This window comes from Bubalus kerabau, chromosome 20 (genome assembly GCF_029407905.1).
Source record: "Bubalus kerabau isolate K-KA32 ecotype Philippines breed swamp buffalo chromosome 20, PCC_UOA_SB_1v2, whole genome shotgun sequence".
Lineage (NCBI taxonomy): Eukaryota > Metazoa > Chordata > Mammalia > Artiodactyla > Bovidae > Bubalus > Bubalus kerabau.
The window spans coordinates 8644117-8671124 of NC_073643.1; the positions used below are offsets into that span (position 1 = coordinate 8644117).

The 27008-nt window shown below is 41.7% G+C and overlaps 2 long non-coding RNA genes across 2 annotated transcripts in view; both read left to right on the top strand.

Annotated features, from left to right (window-relative positions):
• Window positions 1-27008, top strand: part of LOC129634857 (uncharacterized) — a 65066-nt gene that overhangs the window by 17439 nt on the left and 20619 nt on the right. The gene's annotated exons all lie outside the window — the stretch shown is intronic.
• Window positions 1-27008, top strand: part of LOC129634858 (uncharacterized) — a 41737-nt gene that overhangs the window by 2080 nt on the left and 12649 nt on the right. The window contains exon 2 of the long non-coding RNA XR_008705954.1: window positions 2245-2336. This is a non-coding gene — a long non-coding RNA (uncharacterized LOC129634858). The remainder of the gene's footprint in view (window positions 1-2244; window positions 2337-27008) is intronic.

Below are 27008 nucleotides of genomic sequence, written 5' to 3' on the forward strand. Positions count from 1 at the left end.
CAGCGTCTGTTAGAAATCATTCTTGGCCTGCTGTGCCGTGCTTAGTCCCTCAGTTGTGTCTAACTCTTTACGACCCCATGGACTGTAGCCTGCCAGGCTCCTCTGTCCATGGAGATTGTCCAGGCAAGAATACTGGAGTGGGTTGCCACGCCCTTTTCCAGGGGATCTTCCCAACCCAGGGATCAAACCCAGGTCTCTCACACAGCAGGCAGATTCTTTACCGTCTGAGCCACCAGGGAAGCCCAAGAATACTGGAGTGGGTAGCCTATCCCTTCTCCAGGGGATCTTCTCGACCCAGGAATCAAACCGGGGTATCCTGCATTGCAGGTGGAATGGATGAATATTACTATAGGGATTTGACTGGTAATAAAAACATATGAGATAATGGCTTTTAGGTAGGTTGAATATATGTAACTTTATATTTAGAGTTTGTTATAATTGGTAGTGTTAATATAAATAGTCTAATTGCTGTAAAAGAGACAAATAAATGTATGCCTTTTATTTAGAGTTGCATGAGTGTTTGGCTCCTAAGACCAAGTGATGACTGTTGCCCTTTAAAAGTCTGAAAAAGACATCCTGTTAGGTCTGGAGGCCTGAATTAGCAGTTCTGGCGTACTTTCCTGGTAAATAAGAGAGTTTGAGCACAATAAATCTAGTGGGTTTTTTTTAAACTATGTTGGCAGTAGAGGGGCCAGCACATAATTTTGGGGATTGAGTGATGGGGTAATAGGTAAGAGTTGGTGAATTAAAAGAGCATTTTCTCATGTCAGTGATTTTTTTTTCCCCCCAAAACGCATGCTTTATATTTAAATCTAAAATTCACGGGCTATAAAACACTTATTATAACAGTCAAACTTATAAACTCCTAGGTAGTTTATAAATATAGTGACTTGATATTATGGTTTAGTACAAGGGCTAATATATTAAGATCCTAAAAATGAAATTTCCACCTTATGAATTAAAGAATAAAATTATTTGAATACAATGCATAAGTAGACCCAAACTCTCTTGACTAGCTTGGCCTATTGATTTCCTCTGTTGTTTTCTGCTTCCAGTGTTGTTGATTTCTGATCTTTGGTTTTAATTATTTCCCTCATTTTGGGTTTATTATACACTTTTTTTTCTAATGTCTTATTTAGTTCCATTTTATTTATTTTTTCCTTGGAGTATAGTTGCTTCACATTGTCGTGTCAGTTTCTGCTGTACACATCGTGACTCAGCTCTAGGTATGCATATCTCCTCTGTGTCTCTCTGTGTCTCTCTGTCTCTCTGTCTCTCTCTCTCCCTCCCTCGCCTCCCTCTGCCCGCAGTCCCGCCCCTCTAGGTCATCACAGAGTGCCAAGTTGGGCTCCCTGTGCTGTAAGCAGCTTCCCGCTAGCTCACTGTTTACACATGGCAGTGTGTATATGTCAGTGCTGCTCCCTCTCCTTCCCTCCGCTCCGTGTCCACAGTTCTGTTCTGTAGTCTCTGTTCTGCATCTCTGATCCTGCCCTGCAAATTGGTTCATCAGTACCTTTTTTGTAGATTCTATATATATGCGTTAATACACGGTAATTGTGTTTCTGACTTCACTCAGTACGACAGACTCTGGGCTCATCACTGTCAGTGATGGCTTCATGTTAGGGCGTGATGTTTACCTTTGTGCTATGATGAGCGCATATAGGGGGTGTAAAGCAGTCATTACTATATTAATTCCTATGAGGATAATGGTGGTGTTTGATCATGAGAGGTGATAATACTACACATAATTCTCCAGTTAGGTTGATAGTTGGGGGCAGGGCTAAATCTGTAAGACATGCTAGGAGTCATCACGTTGCTGTGAACGAAGGTGTGTTTACAGGCCTTGTGCTGGGATGGTTGTTGGGCTGCAAATGCGTTGTTGGTGTGAGTTTCCTAGGAGACGGGTATAGTCAATGTGACACTGGAGGTGATGATTCAGGCAGCAGCGGCCCTGAAATCTGTGTGTGGATCCATAGCCTCCCACTATTACTAGTATGGCTGCAAGGACTGTGGACTCTGTCCTGGGGGGCTTCTGTGTGGGCTTTGGGTGATCAGAGCTGAAGGCCGTCACATGTTTTAACTGAGGTCTAGTCTGCCTTCTGAAAGTGAAAGTTAAAGCGAAAGTTAAGTCGCTCAGTCATGTCCGACTCTTTGCCACCCCGTGGACTGTAGCCCACCAGGCTCCTCCATCCATGGGATTCTCCAGGCAAGAATACTTGAGTGGGTTGCCATTTCCTTTTCCAGGGGATCTTCCCAACCCACGGATCAAACCCAGGTCTCCCACACTGCAGACAGATGCTTTACCTTCTAGTCCTATGAAAATGCTACATCAGGAGGTAGGTATTATGTGTGTTCGACATTGAATTATGAAGTTTAAAAAAAATTTTATTGAAATACAGTTGATTTACAGTGTTGTTACCTTCTGCCGTACAGCAAAGTGATTCTTATGCGTGTGTGTGTGCTAAGTCGGTTCAAGTCGTCTCTGACTCTTTGCGACCCTAGGGACTGTAGCCTTCGAGGATCCTCTGTCCATGGGATTCTCCAGGCAAGAATACTGGAGGGGGTTGCCATGCCCTCCTCCAGGGGATCTGCCCAACCGAGGGATTGAACCCATGTCTCTTATGGCTCCTGTATGTCAAGCTAGTTCCTTACCACTAGTGCCAGCTGGGACGCCATACACATGCATATGCTCTCTTTTAGTGTTCTCTTCTGTTACGGCTTATCACAGGATATTTAATATCATTCTCTGTACTATACAGGTGGACCTTGTTTATCCATCCTGTGTATAAAAGCTTGCCTCTGCCAACCCCAGCCTCTCACTCCACCCCTCCTCCAAGCCCGCCCCCTTTCGCATCCCCCAGCCTGTTCTGTGTCTGTGAATTCCTCAGTTTAATGAGCCCTCAGTGTTGTGGATATATCCTAGTGCTACTAAGAGGGGGAGGGACCCACTAGTGTGTAGAATAAGAAAGTCCTGCCTGAAGTTGTTCTCTCTGATTACCCCCATTGAGTAATGACAAGTGTCGGAACACTAGTTGCTTCAAATAAAATATAAAATAGTGTTTGTTCCATGGCAGCCAATGTTAAGATCAGCAACATTTGTAATATTACTAGCATGGTGATGGAGAGTTTCTAGGGGGCGGTTCGGGATTCTTTGGACAGGCAGGATTGGCTGTCTAGAAGTGTGAGTGGCAAAGTCCTGTTGTTAAAACTGATTGTGCTGCTCAGAGGGAGTCACAGAAGAAACTAGTGAAGAGTTGAGATCGTTCTCATTAAATTGAGAAGAAATAGGCTTATTCCACTAATAATTCCATTCCATTAAGCTCTGGGCTTCAGGGTTAATTCAGCTGGTATTAATTTTTGTTATTAGAATCGTGTTAGTGGTATTAATATAATTATAGAGTTAATTTTAACATTGGAAAAACTAAGATTTTGTACCTAGTTGATGCCATACATGTTTGATCTGTTACTAATGAGGATAGTTCAGGTGCTGTTTCTCATGCTCCGAATACTCACAGAACAATGGGTATTCTACTAGCTAGACTTAAACGTGTGTTTAGAATTATTAGCTTTGCTATCATGAATAGTGATATTATTCCTTCAAGGCATCATATCTAGTAAGGATATTGAGGTCAATATATTAATAATCCTACAAGAGATAAGTGTACATGCCTTAGTAATATTTATGTATACTAAAAGGCACTAGATAATTATGAACTTAATCATACTGTAATGAGTCAATATTATTTTAGTTTAAGTTAATGATCATATTCAGTTTATTCTAGTCCTTTTTGGGTGCATGTGTAGACCAAACTAATTGCTGTTGATGCAATTAGAAACAGGGGTTTGATGAGCATAGTTTGCTTTTTAAAAACATTTTTTGGAGTAGAGTTGATGTTTGTTAGTTTCAGCGTAGAGCAAAGTGATTCAGCAGATTCCTTACCATCTGAGCCACCAGGGAAGCCCAGCACTTACGCATATATTCACTCTTTTCCAGATTCTCTTTTTATATAAGTTATCATAGAAAATGGAGTAGAGTTCCCTGTGCTATACAGTAGGTCCTTGTTAGTTATCTATCTTACATGTAGTAGTGTGTGTATGTTAATCCCAGGGTCCTGTTTATCCCCTCTGCTTACATTTCTCCTTTGGCTACCATGAGTTTGCTTTCCATGTCTGTAGGTCTGTTGCTGTTTTGTAAATGAGTTCAATTGTGTCCGTTTTTCTTAAATTAGACTCACACGTGAGTCATGTCATATGACATCTGTCCTTGGCTGTCTGACTTATCTCACTTAGTATGATAATCTCGAGGTCCATCCATGTAGCTGCAGATGTCATTATTTCATTCTTTTTTATGGCTGAGTAATATCCCGTCGTGTATATGTACCACATCTTCCATTCCTCTGTTGATGGACATTTAGATTGCTTTCCTGTCTTGCCTATTGTAAATAGTGCTGCAGTGAACCTTGGGATGCATATGTCCTTTCAGTTTATGATTTTCTCCAGATAATGCTCAGGAGTGATATTGCTGGATAATATGGTAATTCTGTTTTTAGTTTTTAAAGGAACCTCCGTACTGTTCTCCATAGTGGCTGCATCACTTTACACTCCCACCAACAGTGTAGGAGGGTTCTCTTTTCTCCATACCCTCTCTAGCATTTATTGTTTCTAGACTTCTTGATGATGGCTGTTCTGGCAAGTGTGAGGTGAGACCTCATTGTACTTTTGTGTGTCTCTGATAGTGATGTTCAGCATCCTTAGTAATAGGTACATAATAGTCATACCAAGTTTGCAAAATGTCAGTATCAGGCAGCAGCTACTTGAAAGTCAAAGTGGTGATTAGATGTGAAGTGAAATTTTAAATAGTCTAAGAAGCAGATGATCAGGAAAGTAGAATCAATCATTACATGTTGGCTGGGGAATCCTGTAGCCATGAAGTATCATTACATGTTGGCTGGGGAATCCTTTAGCCGTGAAGTAAGCTGATCCATATATCCTATCTGAAATTGCAAGAGGTGTTTCCTACTATTCTGAGGTTTGTGAAATGTGTAGTAAACACCCCAGACAGTTGTCACAGTTTGTTGCTCAGTTGCTCAGTCATATCTGACTCTTAACAGCCCCATAGACTGTAGCCCACCAGGCTCCCACCAGATTTTTTTCCTGGCAAGAATATTAGAGTGGGTTCTCATTTCCTCCTCCAGGGGATCTTCCTGACCCAGGGATCAAACCTGTGTCTCCTGCATTGGTAGGCAGATTCTTTACCACTGAGCCACCTGGAAAGCCCCAGGCAGTTCTTGGAGGGTGTGTCTTCTGTGAGTCTATGGCAGGCACAAGTGCTGAGTGCCTCAGTGGCTAGTGGGACTGAGGTGTTGAGGGGTGGTCCTCTAGTGGATTTAGAGGGTGAATGCTTGGGGTCAGCATCCACCTAGCCCAGGTATGGGGGCAAAGCTTGAATAATGGAAGACTCAGAAAATGGTGGTATTAAAGAGGACTTCTGAAATCATGAAAAGTATTAATCTTGATCATTGATTGTAGAAAGTGATAAACATCTTTTACTGTTGTGACTGTGTAACTATTACTCATTTAATACTATTGTATCATGATTGGTCAACAGAAAAATAATAGAATTCTATATCACCAAAACTAGCATTTAATAGAAAAACCTGTAATCACTTTTTAAATCCAGATGCATATCAGAATTAACTTGGAATTTTTTGAAAAATACAAAAGCCAAGGTATTACTTTTTTTCTCCAAAGCTCCAGATATGTTTCTAATGAGCAGCCATGTTTAAAAACAACTGGACTATATGATAATCTTTTACTTTTATCTAGTTTATTTCACTTTCTTTATTTCATATTCAGTGCTCCCATTTCATTTAGTTTATGTTTTCCAGTTTCTCTGTCTCTTCTGTTTTTTTTATTTTCTTTCTCAAGCGTAGTGGGAAAACTTTTGCATACATATGTATTAAATTGTGTATGGGGGATTCCCTGGTAGCTCAGCTTGTAAAGAATCTGCCTGCAAGTGTGAGACCTGGTTTGATTCCTGAGTCAGGAAGATCCCCTGGAGAAGGGATAGACTACCCACTCAAGAATTCATGGGCTTCCCTTGTGACTCAGATGATAACGAATCCACCTGAAATGCAGGAGACCTGGATTTGAACCCTGTGTTGGGAAGATCCCCTGGAGGAGGACATGGCAACCCACTTCAGTGTTCTTGCCTGGAGAATCCCATGGACAGAGGAGCCCTGTGGACTGCAGTCCATGGTGTCACAAAGAGTCAGACATGAGTGAGAGTCTAAACACATGTAAATAGTGTGTATAATACATATATTTTAGAAAACTTATGAACTTTTGCCTAACTAAAAAATTTAAGACATTTTGATTCTACTTGTTTGACTTAGTATGAATAGAATGCTATATTTCTAATTAAAAAAAACATGCAACAAGTAATAAAGTTTTACTGTATAACACAGGAAACTAATCAACAGCTTATAATAACATTTTATAAATAAAAATAATCTGAAAAATAATATGTGTATGTGTATAACTGAATCACCTTGCTGTGCACCTGAAACATTGTAAGTCAACTGTGCTTCAATAAAATATGTTTATTAAACAAACAAACAAAAAGAATTAGTCCAGATCGAAGTCCTCTTTGAACAGTTGGTGTAGGATGGCCTTGGCAGGTGCTTTCTTGGACAATGTCTCATCATCAGTATGTTGTGAGAGTGTTAGTAGACTTGTGAGAATTCTCGTGTTGAACTGAAATCCTATGACGAGGCCAGGTGTTGTTAAGAGAGCTGAAGGAGCTCCTGAAAGGAATCAAGGACTGAGATTTACTTGGACATGCATGGGTTTGATGGGTCATGATGTGTTGTGTATGCATGTGAGAGTTGGACTGTGAAGAAAGCTGAGCGCTGAAGAATTGACACTTTTGAACTGTGGTGTTGGAGAAGACTCTTGCGAGTCCCTTGGACTGCAAGGAGATCCCACCAGTCCATTCTGAAGGAGATCAGCCCTGGGATTTCTTTGGAAGGAATGATGCTAAAGCTGAAACTCCAGTACTTTGGCCACCTCATGCAAAGAGTTGACTCATTGGAAAAGACTCTGATGCTGGGAGGGATTGGGGGCAGGAGGAGAAGGGGACAGAGGATGAGATGGCTGGATGGCATCACCGACTCGATGGACGTGAGTCTGAGTGAACTCCGGGAGTTGGTGATGGCCAGGGAGGCCTGGCGTGCTGCGATTCATGGGGTCGCGAAGAGTCGTACACTACTGAGCGACTGAACTGAACTGATGTGTTGCCATGTCAGTAGAGACTTACTAGTAGGGTGACTGCATAGCTTGAACTAGTGGGACAGCAAACTCGGGGATCATGAGTGGAATGAGAATGGTCACTGCCATAGGGCTGTGCTGCCCTGATATGTAGCAGCGCAGGAGCTCCCCACCATTCAGTGAATTAACGAGCGCCCTGCTCCAATACTGGCTGTTAATCATATGGCTGAGGCTGTGGGTTCACTAAACAGGCTCACAGTTGTGATGAGGACTAGCACAGGGATGAGATGACCTGGGGTTCCTTGTGGTACAAAGTGATCCAAGGATGCTTTTGTTATGTGGGGAAAAGCAGGCGTTACAGTTCCTGCTCCTGGAGGGATCGCTGGACCTGAATGTGTTGGGGGTTGTGTGGTGGGTGAGGGAGGGTGGTAGGATCCTAGTAAACTTGTTGACCCAATAAACAGAGTGAGTGAGTGAAATACTCGTGTTCAGGTCTGTCCTCTGAGATTGTAAATGGCTATTATTTGGGAGTTTTTTGATTAATTGGAGTATAGTTGCCTGACATTGTTGTGTTAGTTTCTACCAAACAGCAGAAACAATCAGCCATACATATACATGTATCCCCTCTTTTTGGGATTTCCTTTCCATTCAGGTCACCACAGAGCATTAAGCAGCGTGCCTTGTGCTACATAGTCAGTTCTCGTTAGTTATCTACTTTATATATAGTGTCAATAGTGTGTATGTGTCGATCTCAAGCTCCCGATTCATCCCACCTCTCTTGCCCCCAACTCGTATCCATAATGTTTGTTGTGCCTGTTTCTGTTTCTGCTTTGCAAATTAGATCATCTGTACTATTTTTCTAGATTCCACATATGCATTCATATACTATATTTTTCTCTTTCTGACTTCATTCCGTATAACAGTCTCTACGTCCAGCCACGTCTCTTGAAATGACTCAGTTTTCTTGCACCTTATGGCCGAATGATATGAATGGCTGTTATTTATTTTGCTGTGAGTTGGAGGCATCATTGTTGAGTAGAAGTGATGTGGTTATAGACTTGTGGTGTAGGTGTGGGGAATACAGTTCTTGGGACTAGACCAATGAAGATAACAAGAGAAGTCCTGTTATTGTTGGGGTAATGAATGAGGCCAATAAATTTTAGTTCATTTTCTTTCTCAAGGGATGGATTGTTTTTTGCATTTGAGTGAGTTTTAATTCTAGGTTTATGTAATAAACGTATTTTAAAATTATTCATTGGACTGTAATAAATAGGCCTAGAATGACTGAAATAGTAATGAATTGATGTCTCTAGTTGCAGCAAATCATTAAGGGGAGATTTTAACTCCCATCTTTAACTGAAGAGGTTCATGCTGTTTAGCTTCTTAGTGGATTTATGATATTTATGTGGACCATTTCTCAAAATATCCTAGTGGAACTAATTCCAGGACGATAGATATGAAGCTGTGATTTGATCTACAAATTCCTGAGCACTGACCATAGCATAGGCCTCGCTGTGTTGATACAAGGGTTGTCTGGTTTAAGATGCTCCTGGAAGAGCATCTATCTCTTTTTAGACCCGATGAAGGGCCAGCTCATGAGTATAAAACATCTTTAGAGGAGACTGAGATTCTCTTGTCATTTCTATGAGTAGAACCACTCGATTATCTCCTTCTAAGCAATCGCAGTTCTCCAGGCTTTAGGTCTGATGTAGGGATCATAGAGAGGTCAGAATTGAAAGCTTCATAATCAGTGTATTCGTAACTCCAGTCTCATTGTTGCTCTACAGTTTTTAGGATCAGAAAAGGATGAATCGGTAACAGTGGCAAGGCAATTAAGATGAGGATGATGACTGGTAAAATTGTTCAGACTGTTTCAACTTCTTATGCATCTCTTGTGTTTGTATGTGTGTGTTTAGTCATTAGCATGAGTGAAAGTGAAAATCTCTCAGTTGTGTCCGACTCTTTGTGACCCCATGGTCTATAGCCTGCCAGGCTCCTCTGTTCATGGAATTCTCCAGGCAAAAATACTGGAGTGGGTAGCTGTTCCCCTTCTGCAGGGGATCTTCCCGACCCAAGGTTCAAACCCAGGTCTGCCACATTGCAGGTGGATTCTCTACTGTCTAAGCTTTAGTCACTAGCATGAGTGATATAAAAAACCAGAGAGCTAATGAAAAAAATGATGATTCATATGTGATCATGAAAATGTAGGAGCTCTTCTGTGATGGGTTATATTGCCTCTTGAAAGTCTAGTGGAAAAGGATATGCCATGGAGAGAGAGTGAGTTTTCACCTGTATTTTAAGTTGAACAAAGTTATGTAATTTTTACTCTATCTCATTTATTGAGAAGTGCATAATTATCATGGTGTTTGCTTGAAACCAGTAGAAGAGGGTGTGATTCCTTCCTTTCCTAATTATTTTAGACTGATGTAAGTGGGTTCTTCAAATGTGTGATGTGGTGGAGGGCCTCGATGTAATTACTCTGAGTTTGGAAAGTTATTCTACTGTTGAGACCTCTTGTTGTGATGCAAATGTTTCTCAGATTATGAAAATTATTAGTATGAGTGCTGTAAGTGGAAGGCAGGAACCTGTTGATGAAATGGTATTTTATGTTGTGTGGGCACAAAAGTAGTAGGAAAATCCTGGTGGTATTCCAGATAAACCAAGAAAATGTTTTTGGAAGGAGGTTTTATTTGCACCTATAAATAGCATTACAAAATGTATTTTTCTCCTGTTGGATTGAGTGTTTAACCCAGGAGTAGCAGGAATCAATGTACAAAGCCTCCTGTGATAGCAAAAACACCTCTATTGACAATGATGAGGTCGTTTAGTCACCAAGTTATGTCTGACTCTGTCACCCCATGGATTATAGCCTGCCAGACTCCTCTGTCCATGGGATTTCCCAGTCAAGAAAACTGGAGTGAGGGTGGGGAAGAAAAAAAAAAAAAAAGAAAACTGGAGTGGGTTGCCATTTCCTTCTCCAGGGGATCTTCCCCACCCAGGGATCGAACCTGCATCTCCTGCATTGGCAGGTGGATTCTTTACCACTGAACTACCAGGGAAGCACCTCTATGGTGATACATAGTGAAAAACTACAACTATGCAATGTGTATTGTGAAGGACAATATCTAGGGATGAGCTGGTGATAACAATTCCTGTTAAACTGCTGCTGCTGCTGCTAAATCACATCAGTCGTGTCCGACTCTGTGCGACCCCGTAGATGGAAGCTCACCAGGCTCCTCTGTCCCTGGGATTCTCCAGGCAAGAATACTGGAGTGGGTTGCCATTTCCTTCTCCATCCTGTTAAACTACCTATTGTCAAAAGGAAAAGAAATCCTAGGGCTCCTAGTAGACGATCATTTGCTGTTATCTCTGTGAATAGTTGCTCCTCTGCTGCTGCTGCTCAGTCGCTTCAGTTGTGTCCAACTCTGTGCGACCCCATAGAGGGCAGCCCACCAGGCTCCCCATCCCTGGGATTCTCCAGGCAAGAACACTGGCGTGGGTTGCCATTTCTTTCTCCAATGCATGAAAGTGAAAAGTGAAAGTGAAGTCGCTCAGTCATGTCTGACTCTTAGCGACCCCATGGACTGCAGCCCACCAGGCTCCTCCATCCATGGGATTTTCCAGGCAACAGTACTGGAGTGGGGTGCCATTGCCTTCTCCATATAGTTGCTAGTCAGCTAAATACTTTTACTCTACGGTAGGAATAATTGTGGTAGCTGACATAAGATATGCTTGTGTATCAACATCTGTACCTACTGTGAATATATGATGGGCTCAAAGGATAAATTCTAGAAAGCTGATGGATATCATGGCTCAAACTCTGCCCATCTATCCTGAGGGATTTTTTTTTCCTGAGACTGTACTTGCAAGATTATTCCAAATCCTAGTAAAATAAGGATATAAACTTCAGGATAATTAAAGAATCAGAATAAGTGTTGAATATAATTGGGTCTCCTTCTCCTCCTGCAGGACCAAAAAATATATTGTGTTTAGAATGTGGTCTGTTAATAAGAAGGTCATTCCAGCTGCTGATACCAGTAATGATGATGATAGGAATATAGCTGTCATCAGTACAGATGATACGGATAATGGTGTTACCTGTATTGAGATGGTTTTGTATGGATGATTGCACTAATGATATTAGTCCGCCTAGGACTAAAGAAGCACCTGCCAAATGTAGGGGGGGAGTGGTAAGGTCACTGGAATCTCCTGTGTGAGCTTGATTTTCGGCTATAGGTGGACACACAGTTCAGCCTCTGCCGGCACCCACGTCAGCCACTGATGTTGTAAGAAAGAGTGTGGGCCTCTGAGTTTTGTCGGTCTTTTAACTATTTTGAGGCTTTCAGTGGCTAAGCTGAAGATCTCACATGGTAAATGTCACACTGCACTTGAAACTACGTGGGTTACTTTCAAAATATCTTTTGATACTGATTTCTAACATAATTCCGCAGTGGCAAGAGAAAAAACTCCATGATTTCAAATCCTTTAGACCATGAAAATTTTGTCCCTTGTTTTATGTCCCTGGATATGTTCCACTCTCTCCTGGTTTATAGTCTATGGGAACTTGAATAGAATTTGTTTCCTGCTGTTGTGTGGAAATTGTATACATCTTAATTATGTTGAAAAAATACACAATTAAAGGCTTTGTGGTCTAGACAATTGTATTTATGTCATGAATATAATACACAAGATATAATCAGTCTGTTGCTGCTGCTGCTGCTAAGTCACTTCAGTCGTGTCCGACTCTGTGTGACCCCATAGACGGCAGCCCACCAGGCTCCCCCATCCCTGGGATTCTCCAGGCAAGAACACCGGAGTGGGTTGCCATTTCCTTCTCCAATGCATGAAAGTGAAGTCGCTCAATTGTGTCCGACTCTTAGCGACCTCGTGGACTGCAATACTTATTAGAGTTTCGGTATCTCTACATTTGGGCATTTAAGATTCTTTTGTATTTATTTGAAACAGCTAGATACTTCATTACTTACTTGTCTAATTAGAAAAACTTGAGTTTATTAAAGACCCGGTCATTTAATGATCCTTAATACTGTAGTTAATACGTCAACTGATTTTCCTCAATGATATAAATTTGCACTAAAAGTATGATTCGAAAATGAAAAATAAATGGGAAGGCAACAGTTTTTGGATGTAGTTTGGGGTGAGAACACATACTACTGTTAATAGTGTGGCGATTCTCCTCAGCATAATGTTGTTTGAATGGATGTGTTCCTTTTTTACTGGGAGTAAAAGCAAATAAATAGAAAAATGCCTGCTTGCAACTCTTGTGCTTGATTGGAGTAGGGCTGAGAAGAGGTAGTGGGGAGCTTTTGCTGAGGGAGTTCAAGCTGGGAAGCCAAATGGGGTGGGTTTTCCATCTGCGGCTGGAAAACAAGTCCTCTGAAAGGTAAGTTAGGATAGTTTAGACGAAGGAAAAATTTGTTGTAAATCCTATACGTTTAACTTGAATAAGAATCATGCTATTGATAAAATAAATTGGATATCTCTGATGAGATTATATAAATTTACTTGCAAAGGAGCTGGATTTGAGTTACCTCCTGCTCAGTCATGCCATCATCCCTCAGTAAAAAAAGATATAATTCCAACTCCTCCTCATCCAATAGAAAGTTGGAGAAGATTGTTGGCAGTTCCAAGAATTAGCACTATCACTAGACAGAGGGGGAAGTATTTGAAAACTTGGTTTGTGTTCAGGTCTGTGTGTATGTATCATATGGAGAATTCTATAATAGATCATGTAACAAGGACAGCTACTGGTGTGAACATTATTGAAGTCATCTCTTATGAAGCTGAGTGATCATTCGAAAGTTTGGTGATTCAGTGTCCGTTTGAAGTCATTATTTCTTGGCTTGAGTGAATGAATATTATTGTGGGGATTAAACTGGTAATAAAAGCATATAAGAGTGGCTTTTATGTAGGATGGGTGTATGTTAGGAGATGTTACAGTACGTGTTTACACTTGGTAGTGTTGATATAAATTGTGTAACTCGTGCGAAAGAGGCAAATAAGATTACTCCTTGTGTTTGGAGCTGCATCAGTGTTTTGACTCCTGAGATTAACGGATGATGATTATGCTTTAAAAGCCTGAAAAGGCCATCCTGTTAGGCATGGGGGCTTCAATTAGCAGTTCTCAAATGCTTTTTCAATAAATAAGAAGGTTTGAGCTTCTGTTACTAGATTAACAATCCTCATGGGTTCTTTAACATTGTATTTACAGTCAAAGGACCCCCAAATAATTATGGGGTTGAGTGACAGGAGTCAGAGAGGGAAGAGGTAGAGAGTTACAAGGGCATTTTCTCATGTCTGTGATGGTTTAATGTTAGGAGTGTGATATGTATAATTACCTCATTGTGTTATAATAGGGAGTGTAAAGCAGTCATTTCTATAGTAATTCCTATGATGATAATGGTGATGTTTGATCATGAGAGAGGTGATATTACAAATAATTCCCCAGTTGAGTTGGTAGTTGAGGGCGGGGCTAAGTCTGCAGGGCTTGCTAGGAGTCCTCCTGTTGTGAATGGGAGGAGCATTTGTAGACCTCATGCTGGGGTGGCTGGGCTGTGGATGTGTTGCTGTGAGATTGCTGGGAGAAGGGTATAGTTGCTGTGATATGGGGGTGATTATCAGGGCAGCAGCTGCTCCATAGCTTCAGGGTGTTTGGATGAGAGAGGCTAGTGCTGCATGGCTGACAAGAATGCAGTGAGCGGCTGTAAGTCTGTTTGGTGTAAACCCTTTGAGCGAGTGAGGTTTATTCCGCAGAAGGAAAGAATGAGAAAGGGATCTGCCCTGAAATCTGTACGTGGGTTTGAAATGGTTTTGACCGTACACGCTGTAGCTGCCCTGTAAAATTACTAGTATGGCTGCAGGCCTGTGGACCCTGCCGGGGGCTTCTGTGTGGGCTTTGGATGGTCAGGGCTGAAGGTCAGAGGTGTTTTTTTTTCTGAAGGCTGTTATGCATGTTAGTCCCATGAAAATGTTAGATTAGGAGTCCAGTATTAATTTGTATTCAATGTTGAATTATTAAGAAGTTTGAATTTAATTTATTTTTAATTGGAGGGTAATTGCTTCACAGTGTTGTGTTGGTTTCTGCTGTACAACAGTGTGGATCAGCCATGAGTATACATACATTCCCCTCCCTCTTAACCCTTTCTCTCACCCCTCCCTCTCACCCCACCAGGTCATCACAGACCTAAGCTCTGTGTGTTACACATCAACTTCCTGCTAGCTATCTGTTTTACATATGGTAATGTATATAGTTGATGTAAAATACTGTATTAATTTCTGCTGTACAGTAGAGTTGATTCTTTTTTGTCGGACTTCCCTGGTGGCTCAGCTGGTAAAGAATCCACCTGCAGTGTGGGAGACCTGGGTTCAAACCCTGATTTGGGAAGATCCCCTGGTGAAGGGAAAGGCTACCCACTCCACTGTTCTGGTCTGGAGGATTCCATGGACTATGCAGTCCACTTTCACTTTCGTACAGTCCACAGGGTCATAAAGAGCTGGACACAACGGAGTGACTTTCACATCACTTTGCCATTGTGGTCTATCACAGGATACTGGATATAGTCCCCTCTGCTGTACAACAGGACTCTGTTCATTCACTCTGTATGTAATAGCTCACATCTGCTAACCCCAGCCTCCTGTACTGTCCCTCCCCCAGCCCTCACCCTTGGCAACCACCAGTCTCTTCTGTTTGTCCATGAATTATTAAGCAGTTTCATGAGCCTGTAGTCTTGTGGTTATATCCTAGGGCTATGTGGAGTGGGAGGGATCCTACCAGTGTGTGGAACAAAAAAGTGTATATATTCAGATCCTGTCTGGAGTTGTTCTGTTTGGTTACCCCACTGGGTAATGACAGTAAATGTTAGAACTAGTATTGTTTCAAATAAAATGTAAAATAGGGTTTGTTCTATGGCAGCCAATGTTAAGATTAGGAATATTTGTAATATTACTAGTATGTTGATGGAGATTTGGGGGGAGGTTTAAGGACTCTTTGGACAGGTGGATTGGCTAGCTAGAAGTGTGAGTGACAAAGTCCTGTTGTTAAAGCTGATGAGGGAGTCACAGAAAAAGCTCGGGAAAAGTTGAGGCTGTTCTTATTAAATTAACTGAAAATAAATAGGCTTATTCCACTAATCCGTAAGCTGTGGCCGGTAGTGTTAATTAGGATGATGATATTCTTTGAGAATCGTGTTAGTGGTACTAATGTTGGCATAATGATTTTTATCATTGGAGAAGGTTAAGATTTTGTACCTAGTTGGTGCCACACGTTTGATGCTGTTACTAATAGGAATAGTCCAAGTGCAGTTCACAAGCTGCAGATACTAGGAGGACAGTGGTATTTTGCTGGCTAGACTGAAATGTGTTTTTAGAACTATTGGTGTTGCTCTCATGAACAGTGATCATATTATTCCTTCTTGGCATAATAGTGAGGCTATTAGGTGAGACCAGTATGGGAATAATCCTATAAGAGATACTGTACATGCTATGATAATATATATACTAAAGACATTTGATAATTATGAACTCAATCATAATCTACTGGGTGTGTGTATACATTTATACATTCATTCATTTTAGCTTAAACTAATGATCATATTCAGTTGATTCTAGTCCTTTTTGGGTTCATCCATCAGTTCAGTTCAGTTGTGTCTGACTCTTTGCAACCCCATGGACTGCAGCATGCCAGGCCTCCCTGTCCATCACCAACTCCTGGAGTTTACCCAAACTCATGTCCATTGAGTCAGTGATGCCATCCAACCGTCTCATCCTCTTTCGTTCCCTTCTCTTCCCGCCTTCAATCTTTCCCAGCATCAGGGTCTTTTCAAATGAGTCAGTTCTTCGCATCAGGTGGCCAGAGTATTGGAGTTTCAGCTTCAACATCAGTCCTTCCAATGAACACTCAGGACTGATCTCCTTTAGGATGGACTGGTTGGATCTCCTTGCAGTCCAAGGGACTCTCAAGAGTCTTCTCCAACACCACAGTTCAAAAGCATCAATTCTTCGGTGCTCAGCTTTCTTTATAGTCCAACTCTCATATCCATACATGCTGCTGCTGCTGCTAAGTTGCTTCTGTCGCGTCCAACTCTGTACGACCCCATAGACGGCAACCCACCAGGCTCCCCCGTCCCTAGGATTCTCCAGGCAAGAACACTGGAGTGGGTTGCCATTTCCTTCTCCAATGCATGAAAATGAAAAGTGAAAATGAAGTCGCTCAGTCGTGTCTGACTTGTAGCAGCCCCATGGACTGCAGCCCACCAGGCTCCTCCGTCCATGGGATTTTCCAGGCGAGAGTACTGGAGTGGGTTGCCATTGCCTGCTCTGTATCCATACATGACTATTGGAAAAACCAAATCGTTGACTAGATGAACCTGTGTTGGCAAAGTAATGTCTCTGCTTTTTAATATGTTGTCTAGGTTGGTCATGACTTTTCTTCCAAGCAGCAAGCATCTTTTAATTTCATGGTTGCAGTCACCATCTGTAGGGATTTTGGAACCCCAAAAAATAAAGTCTCTCACTGTTACCATTGCTTCCCCATCTATTTGCCATGAAATGATGGGACCGGATGCCATGATCTTAGTTTTCTGAATGTTGAGCTTTAAGCCAACTTTTTCACTCACCTCTTTCACTTTCATCAAGAGGCTCTTTAGTTCTTCTTCACTTTCTGCTATAAGGGTGGTGTCATCTGCATATCTGAGGTTATTGATATTTCTCCTGGCAATCTTGATTCCAGCTTGTTCTTCCTCCAGTCCAGCGTTTCTCATGATGTATTCTGCATATAAGTTAAACAAGCAGGGTGACAATATACAGCCTTGACATACTCCTTTTCCTATTTGGAACCAGTCCGTTGTTCCATGTCCAGTTCTAACTGTTGCTTCTTGACCTGCATACAGACTTTTCAGGAGACAGGTCAGGTGGTCTGGTATTCCCGTCTCTTGAAGAATTTTCCAGAGTTTGTTGTGATCCACACAGTCAAAGACTTTGACATAGTCAATAAAGCAGAAATAGATGTTTTTTCTGCAACTCTCTCACTTTTTCAATGATCCAGCAGATGTTGGCAATTTGATCTCTGGTTCCTCTGCCTTTTCTAAATCCACCTTGAACATCTGGAAGCTCATGATTCATGTATTGTTGAAGCCTGGCTTGGAGAATTTTGAGCATTACTTTGCTAGCATGTGAGATGAGTGCAATTGTGCAGTAGTTTGAGCATTCTTTGACATTGCCTTTATTTAGGACTGGAATCTTTTCTAGTCCTGTGGCCACTGCTGAGTTTTCCAAATTTGCTGACATATTGAGTGCAGCACTTTCACAGCATCATCTTTCAGGATTTGAAATAGCTTAGCTGGAATTCCATCACCTCCACTAGCTTTGTTCGTAGTGATGCTTCCTTAGGCCCACTTGACTTCACATTCCAGGCTGTCTGGCTCTAGGTGAGTGATCACACCATCATGATTATCTGGGTCGTGAAGATCTTTTTTGTACAGTTCTTCTGTGTATTCTTGCCACCTCTCCTTAATATCTTCTGCTTCTGTTAGGTCCACACTATTTCTGTCCTTTATTGTGCCCATCTTTGCATGAAATGTTCCCTTGGTATCTCTAATTTTCTTGAAGAGATCTCTAGTCTTTCCCATTCTATTGTTTTTCTCTATTTCTTTGCATTGATCACTGAGGAAGGCTCTCTTATCTCTCCTTGCTATTCTTTGGAACTCTGCACTTAAATGGGCATATCTTTCCTTCTCCCCTTTTGCCTTTCGCCTCTCTTCTTTTCACAGCTATTTGTAAGATAGAATGTCTATCTAGTCAAAGCTATGGTTTTTTCCAGTGGTCATGTATGGATGTGAGAGTTGGACCATAAAGAAAGCTGAGCGCTGAAGAATTGATGCTTTTGAACTGTGGTGTTGGAGAAGACTCTTGAGAGTCCCTTGGACTGCAAGGAGATCCAACCAGTCAACCCTAAAGGAGATCAGTCCTGAGTGTTCATTGGAAGGACTGATGCTGAAGCCGAAACTCCAATACTTTGGCCACCGGAAGCAAAGAGCTGATTCATTGGAAAAGACACTGATGCTGGGCAAGATTGAAAGCCAGAGGAGAAGGGAATGACAGAGGATGGGATGGTTGGATGGTATCACTGATTCGATGGACATGAGTTTGAGCAAGCTTTAGGAGTTGGTGATGGACAGGGAAGCCTGGTGTACTGCAGTCCATGGGGTCACAAAGAGTCAGCCATGACTGAGTGAACTGAACAAATTGTGAAAATTTTTGCTCTAGTTCTGTGAAGAATGCTGTTGGTAATTTGATAGGGATCACATTAAATCTGTAGTTACGTTTGGTAGTATAGTCATTTTCACAATATTGATTCTTCCAACCCAAGAACATGGACTCTCTTTCTGTCTGTTTATGTCTTTGATTTCTTTCATCAGTATTTTATAGTTTTCTGTCAACAGCTTTTTTGTTTCCTTAGGTAGTTTTATTCCTAGGTGTGTTATTCTTTTTGTTGCAGTGGTAAATGGGATTGATTGCTTATTTTCTCTTTCTGATTTTTCGTTGTTAGTATATAGGTATGCAAGTGATTTCTGTGTGTTGATTTTGTATCCTGCAACTTTACTAAATTCACTGATTAGCTCTAGGAATTTTCTGCTAGTATCTTTAGGGCTTTCTATGTATAGTATCACGTCTGCAAACAGTGAGAGTTTTACTTCTTATTTTCCAGTCTGGATTTGTTTTGTTTTGTTCTTCTCTGATTGCTATAGCTAGGACTTCCAAAACTATGTTGAATAACAGTGGCAAGAGTGGGCATTCTTGTCTTGTTCCTGATCTTAGAGGGAATGCTTTCAGTTTTTCACCATTGAGAATCATGTTTGCTGTGCGTTCATTATAGGTGGCCTTTATTATGTTGGGGGAGGTTGCTTCTGTGCCCATTTTTTGTAGAGTGTTTAATCATAAATGGGTGCTAAATTTTGTCAGGTTTTTCTGCATCTATTGAGATTAGCATATGGTTTTTAATCTTTCATTTTGTTATTATGGTATATCGCATTGACTGATTTGCATATATTGAAGATAAACTTGGGATAAATCCTGGGATAAACTCAACTTGATCACACTATATGATCTTTTTAATGCATTATTGATTTCTTTTTGCTAGAATTTTGTTGAAGATTTTTCCATCTATATTCATCAGTGATATTGGCCTTTTCTTTTTTTGTGATGTTTTTGTCTGATTTTGGTATCAGGGTGATGTTTGCCTCATGGAATGAGCTTGAAAGTGTTTCTTCACTTGAAATTTTTTGTAAGAGTTTAAGAAGGATAGGCATTAGCTGTTAAATTGAAGTATACTTATTTTTAATAGAAATAAATGACAAATAGTAAAAAGAATTTATAAGTTTCTGTTTGTCTTATTTCTGATGAATGTTACTGTTTGTGAGGCAACATGAACTAGTTAGGATGCAAATGTGTTCTAAATTGACTCAACTATTATGGTGTGGTGGGTACTTGTGTGTATCGTGATATTGGAGGAAGGAAGCAAGAGTGGGGTCTAGAAAAACAAAATAACTACCTCATGGGGTTGCTGGGCTTCCCAGGTGGCACTAGTGTGAAGAACCTGCCTGCCAATGAGGAGACCTAAGAGGTGCGGGTTCAGTCCCTGGGTTGGGAAGATCCCCTGGAGGAGTGCATGGCAACCCACTCCAGTATTCTTGCCTGGAGAGTCCCCGTGGACAGAGGAGCCTAGTGGGCTACAGTCCATAGGGGTTGCTAAGAGTTGGACACAACTGAATCAACATCACACACACACACACACACACACACGACTGCTGTAAGAATTCAGTGAAATATTGTACAGAAAAGTCTCTTAACAGCATGCTAGACAGCAGGCAGGCACTCAGTACAGTTTACTTATACATTTTCTTATTCATACCCTGTGCCAAGATTTGAAGTCTGTTTGATTTCAACAAATGAAAGCAGTGAAAAAAGGATTATAAATATGTCAAAACTGTGTCCTGAATTTGATTGTGATCAAACATAATTATCTGCTCCTGTCACTTCTTTTTGCACTTTCTGGCTAACTCTAGGCAAAAACAGTGGGCTAAATATTTATATTGATTCACTGTGATCAGATAGATAGGACCTTCTAAGGGATAGAATTTTTAAGATGAAACGAAAAGAGCCAAAGAAGAGGTCAGCAAACTGGGACACTTGTAATGTTACGATCCACAAAGCGCTTTATGCGTCCCACTGCTCCTTCACATCCGTGATCCTTACACAGACGAGCCAAGCATGGATGATACCAGTCTCATTCATGGGCGAGAAGGACACTGAGGCCCAGAGAGGTGAAGTGACTTGCGACAGTCACGTTCTGGGCAAAGCCAGGTCTTACACCCAGGCAGTTTTTATTCCTATTATTCCGCCAAGATCAGTGGCCTGTTCAAGAGCTGACAATGCAGAGGGAAAATCTTAGAAACGGGACAGCCTGTTTTCCCAGCAATGGAATGTCAGTACTCCAAACGATGAGTGTATGTATTATATATATTATATATTTTGGTTTAATAGTATTCAGTTAAGCGGTGAATAAAAATCTTAAGTCTGAAAGTAGTCCAATATCATTTTGGTAAATCTATTGGAGGGTGAGGAGTTATGCTTTGGTGTTAGCCTTTGTCCATTGTGAGTGAGGATTTGTTGAAGAAAATTGTGTTGATTTAATAAACCATGTATCAGTCTCTTAGTGGCACAATGGGCTACTTTGGGCTGTTGGCTGTTTATTCAGCAAAGAACAATCAGGAAAGCTCACTTGGAGGGCACTTGGGGACAAGAGAGGCAAGCACGTGAAGGGCCATGTTTGTGTGACTCTCATGGAAAATACACTTTGGTGATGATGAAGTATGGGAAGGGCAGCTATGCTGAAAGGAAAAATCGAGGGTAGGGGAAGATCAAGGGCAGTTGGCTTGGAAGCTTACCCAGCAAAAACATGCACTGTTAAACCAATTACAAGGATTATAGTGTCTTAATTTTTAGGAAGGATTGATTGTTGAAGAAGCCAAATTCCAGTCTGCAGAAACACCAACTTAAATTTGAAAGAGAATTGACCGATAAATATTTAGGTATCTTTTCCATGTCTCTGAGAAAATTACGAAGCATCAAGAGGGCATGCCCCACACCTCATTCCAGCCTGTCAACATCCTGGCCCCAGGACGCAGGCTCTTTAAGTCGATGAGAGAAGTCCGGGGCCTACAGTTGGGCTCCATCATGTTCTTTTCGCTCCTTTTTTCCACCCACCTTTCCCTGATTAAAGAAACAGCTGGGTGTGCACGCCCAGTAGCGCACGCACGCCTGCTCAGTGGCGTCCAACTCTTTGCGACCCTCCTGTCCATGGGATTCTCCAGAAGGGAATACTGGAGTGGGTTGCCGTGCCCCGCTCCAGGGCATCTTCCCAACACAGGACTCGAACCTGCATCTTCTGCATTGGCGGGCAGATTCCTTACCAGTGCGGCCCCTGTCAAGACTGAGGTACAGTTGATGGACAGTGTTGTGCCGGTCTCTGCTGTACAGCAGAGTGACTCGGTAATACACATAGAGACATTCTTTTTTTAAAAGATACTCTTTTCTATAATGGTTTATCCCAGGAGATTGAATATAGTTCCCTGTGCTATATAGTAGGACCTTGTTGTTTTTCCATCCTGGTTTGCATCTACTAATCCAAGACTCCCAGTCCATCCCTCCCCCAGCCTCCTGGGCAATGACCAGTCTGTTCTCTGATTTCTGTTTCATAGATAGGTTCATTGGTGCTATATTTTAGGTTCCACACAGAAATGACAGCGTATGATACTTGTCTTTTTCTTTCTGACTGACTTCACTTGGTTTGATCATCTCTAATTGTACCCATGTTGCTGCACTTGTCGTTATTTCATTCCTTTTTGTGGCTGAGTAATATTCCATCGTATGTATGTACCACATCTCCTTTATCCATTCATCTGTTGACAGACGTTAGGTGGTTTCCATGTCGTGGCTGTTGTGAATAGTGCTGCTATGAACATAGGGGTGCATTTCCTTTTTGAATTAACAGAGCTTTCTCCGGGCACACGCCCAGGAGTGGGATTGCTGGATCATATGGCAACTCCAGCTTTATGAGGAACCTCCATGCTCTTCTCCATAGTGGCCGCTCCAGCGTACATCCCCACCAGCAGTGCAGCAGAGTTCCCTTTCCTTCACACCTTCTCTGAAAGAAGGTTATCTTTACAAATACAGATGGAGTTTCGCTCCTTCGGAATTGAGTATATAACCTGAGACAAGCAGGAATCAGTGCACAAAGCCTCCTGTCCTGGGGAAGGGCTCTTGCTGATAATACGCAGTGGAAAAGTGCAGCTGCCCAGTGTGGGTCAGGAAGGACCATAACTAGGGATGAGTTGGTTCTAATAATTAATGTTGAGTTCTTAAACTACTGTCAAAAGGGAAATCCCTAGGTCTCATAAGAAGGCAGAGTCTCATTTGATGTTTGTTACCTCTGTTGTTGTTGTTGGTTGTTCAGTCAGTAAATTGTGTCTGGCTCTTTGTGACCCCATGGACTGCAGCATGCCAAGCTTCCCTGTCCTTCACTGTCTCCCAGAGTTGGCTCAAACTCATGTCTATTGAGTCAGTGATGCCATCCAACCATCTCATTCTCTGTCATCCCCTTCTCCTGCACTCTATCTTTCCCAGCATTAGGGTCTTTCCCAATGAGTTGGCTCTTTGCAGCCGGTGGCCAAAGTATTGGAGCTTCAGCATCAGTCCTTCCAATGGACACCCAAGACTGATCTCCTTTAGGGTGGACTGGTTGGATCTCCTTGCAGTCCAAGGGACTCTCAAGAGTCTTCTCCAACACCACAGTTCAACAGCATCAATTCTTTGGTGCTCAGCTTTCTTTATAGTCCAACTCTCACATCCATACAGGATACTAGAAAAACCATAGCTTTGATTAGACAGCCCTTTGTCAAAAAGTGATGTCTCTGCTTTTTAATACACTGTCTAGGTTTGTCATAGCTTTTCTTCCAAGGAACAAGCATCTTTTAATTTCGTGGCTGCAGTCACTGTCCATAGTGATTTTGGAGCCCAAGAAAATGAAATCTGTCATTGTTTTCACTTTTCCCCATCTGTTTGCCATGAAGTGACAGGACCAGATGCCATGATCTTAGTTTTGTGAATGTTGAGTTTTAAGCCAGCTTTTTCACTCTTCTGTTTCACCTTCATCAAGAGGCTCTTTAGTTCCTCTTCACTTTCTGCCATTAGGATGGTGTCATATGCATATCTGAGGTTGATGTTTCTCCCAGTAATCTTGATTTCTGTTTGTGATTCATCCAGTCTGGCATATCGCATGATGTACTCTAAATAAGCAGAGTGACAATATACAGCCTTGATGTATTTTTTCCCCAATTTTGAACCAGTCCATTGCTCCATGTCTGGTTCTAACTGTTGCTTCTTGACCTGCATACAGATTTCTCAGAAGGCTGGTAAGGTGGTCTGGTATTCCCATCTCTTTAAGAATTTAAAGAGTTTGTTCTCATCCACACAGAGGCTTTAGCATAGTCAATGAAGCAGAAGTAGATAGGTTTTTTTTGAAATTATCTTGTTTTTTCTATGATCCAACAGATGTTGGCAATTTGATCTCTGGTTCCTCTGCCTTTTCTAAATCCAGCTTGAACATCTGGAAATTCACGGTTTATATACTGTTGAAGCCTTATTTGAGAATTTTGAGCATTACTTTGCTAATGTGAGAGGAGTGCAGTTGTGTGGTAGTTTGAGCATTCTTTGGCATTGCCTTTCTTTGGGATTAGAATGAAAACTGACCTTTTCCATTCCTGTGGCCACTGCTGAATTTTCCAAATTTGCTGGCATATTGAGTGCAGCACTTGAACATAGTCATCTTTTAGGATTTGAAATAGCTCAGCTGGAATTCCATCACCTCCACTAGCTTTGTAGTAATGCTTCCTGAGGCCCACTTGACTTTGCAGTCCAGGATGTCTGGCTCTAGGTGAGTGACCACACTATCGTGGTTATCCGAGTCATTAAGACCTTTTTTTTTTTTTTTTTTTTTTTTCAGTTCTTCTGTGTATTATTGCCACGTCTTAATATCTTCTGCTTCTGTTAGGTCCATACCATTTCTGTCCTTTATCAAGCCCATTTTGCATGAAATGTTCCCTTGGTATCTCTAATTTTCTTGTAAAGATCTCTAGTCTTCCCCATTCTGTTGTTTTCCTCTATTTCTTTGCACTGTTCATACAGTGTTACCTCTATTAAGCGTTACTAATCGGTGAAATAGTTTCACTCCTATAGGAGTAGTGATCATTATAGCAGCTGATGCAAAGCATACTTGTGTATCAACATCTTTGCCGACTGTAAATATATGATGGGCTCACAGGATAAATCCTGAAAGTAGATGGATATCATGGCCCACCTATCCTAAAGATTCTTTTTTTTTTTGAATAAGAAGTCAAAATGTGTGAGATTATTCCAAATCCAGGTAAAATAAGGATATAAACTTCACAGGGTGACCAAAGAGTCAGAGTAAGGGTTGGCATAGAACTGGATCTCCTTCTTCTGCAGGGTCAGAAAACATTGTGTTTCGATTTTGGTCTGTGAAGAAGAGAGTCATTTTGGCTGGTGACGCTGGTATGAACGGTAATAGTAATACAACTGTTATCAATACAGAGCATACAAATAATGGTGTCTGGCATTGAGATGGATCAGTTGGCTTTACATTAATGATAGCACTAAGGAAATTAATAGCTCCTAGGATTGAAGAAACACCTCCTAAATGTAGGGAACTGAACCGTAAGGGTGACGGAAGCTCCTCCATGAGCTCAGTTTCCTGGCAGTGGTCGTTACGTAGTTCAGCCTGTTCAGCCCCGGTTTGCACCACTGATGCAAGTGAGAGTAAGAAAGAGCGGGGGAGGAACCCGAAGCTTCTGTTGTTAATACGCGTGAAGCTGTACTGGGTGCTCCGGCTATCAGTGAGACTAGTCAGCTTCCAAAACCTCCAGCCATGACAGGTACAACTGTGAAGAAAAAGACTGACGGAGGCATGGGCCGTCACTGCTGCATCGTGGACTTGGGCATCTCAGAGCCGTGCTCCGGGGTGACCGAATTCAGCATGTATTAGTTGGCTTAAGGGAGAACCTACTGTTCCAGCCCAAGCACCAATTAATAAACATAGGGGGACTTCCCAGGTAGCCGGGTGGATAAGAATTTGCCTGCCAATGCATGGGAAATGGGTTCAATCCCTGGTCCAGGAACAAGAATGAAATAAACTGTACTTGCTTAGGGCTTTGAAGGCTCTTGGTAGTGGTAAGATTGGTATGAGGGGTAGAGTTTATGTGGAGATTGCAGTTAACATTGGGAGGAAAGTCATTTGCTGTGTGTGCTCAAGTTATTGTTTATGGAGGGGAATATGCTTAATGATGTAGCGTGTGGAAGTTGTATGGGCTTTCCTAGTGGCTCAGACAGTAAAGAATCTGCCTGCAATACAGGAGACCCTGGTTAGATCCCTGGGTGGGGAATATCGCCTGGAGAAGGAAATGGCAACCCACTCCAGTATTCGTGCCTGGAGAATCCCATGGTCAGAGGAGCCTGGCGAGCTGCAGTCCATAGGGTCACAAAGAGCTGGACATGACTGAGTGACTAACACATGCAATGCTGTAGTAATTATTAGTGTAGGTAAAATATTCTTGTCATTTCTTGACTTAATTCTTTTATTTTTTGGCCATGGTGCATGCGGGATCTTAGTTCCCTAACCTGGGATCAGACGCATGCCCCCTGCAGTGGAAGTACAGAGTCTTAAACCCTGGACAGCCAGGGAAGTTGCTTGAATAATTACTCATTTGGGTATAAATCCTGATAGTGGTGGGAGGCCTCCTACTGATAATAGAATAGTGAGAGTGAGTGAGATGGGTGTTTTGTTTCGTGTATATGATCATGCTGACGTAGTATTGGTTGAACTGTGAATGAATAACATAAATGTTATGAGTGTTATTATATAAATGGGTGGGTGTAGGATTGTTCTTGTTACTTGTCCCAACAAGTAGGGGCAGTTGATGAATAAGCTATGATTTTTTTGTTTGATTTAGTCTGCCTTATCCCCCAATTATAATGGGGAGTGTGGATATAGGTAGTACTAAATTTAGGTTAATGGAGAGTGAAATTTGGTATAACCCTGACAGGTGGTTGCAATTTTTTGTCACATTAATAGGATTCGGCCTGCTGTTAGTGAAATACCTTCTGTGACTTCAGGTACTCCAGGGTGGAATGGGGAGACTCCTCCTCTTATGACTAGGCCACTGTTATTATTGATGATGTGTTGGATTAAAGATTTTTGTGATGGTTCATTGGCTGGTGTATAGGGACTTCGCTAGTGGTCCAGTGCTTGAGATTCCATGCTTCCACTGCAAGGGGCTCAGGTTCAGTCCCCATCGGGAAACAGATCCTGCATGTCCTGAGATGCAGACAAAAATTAAAAAAAAAAAAAATTAAATAATGATGGCTTAAATTGTGAGTAATATTGATGCAGTGGCTTCTGTTAAGAAGTATGTAGTGGCTTATTCTATAGCTCATGGGTTAAAGTTATTGTTAGGATGGGGAGGATACCTAGTATGTTTATGTTAAATCTGATGCAGATAAGTAATCAGTGTGAGCTAGTTGTTACAATTAAGGTGCCTGAAATAATTTTCTTTGTGTGCCTCACAAAAGAAAATGGGGTTTCTTAGTAC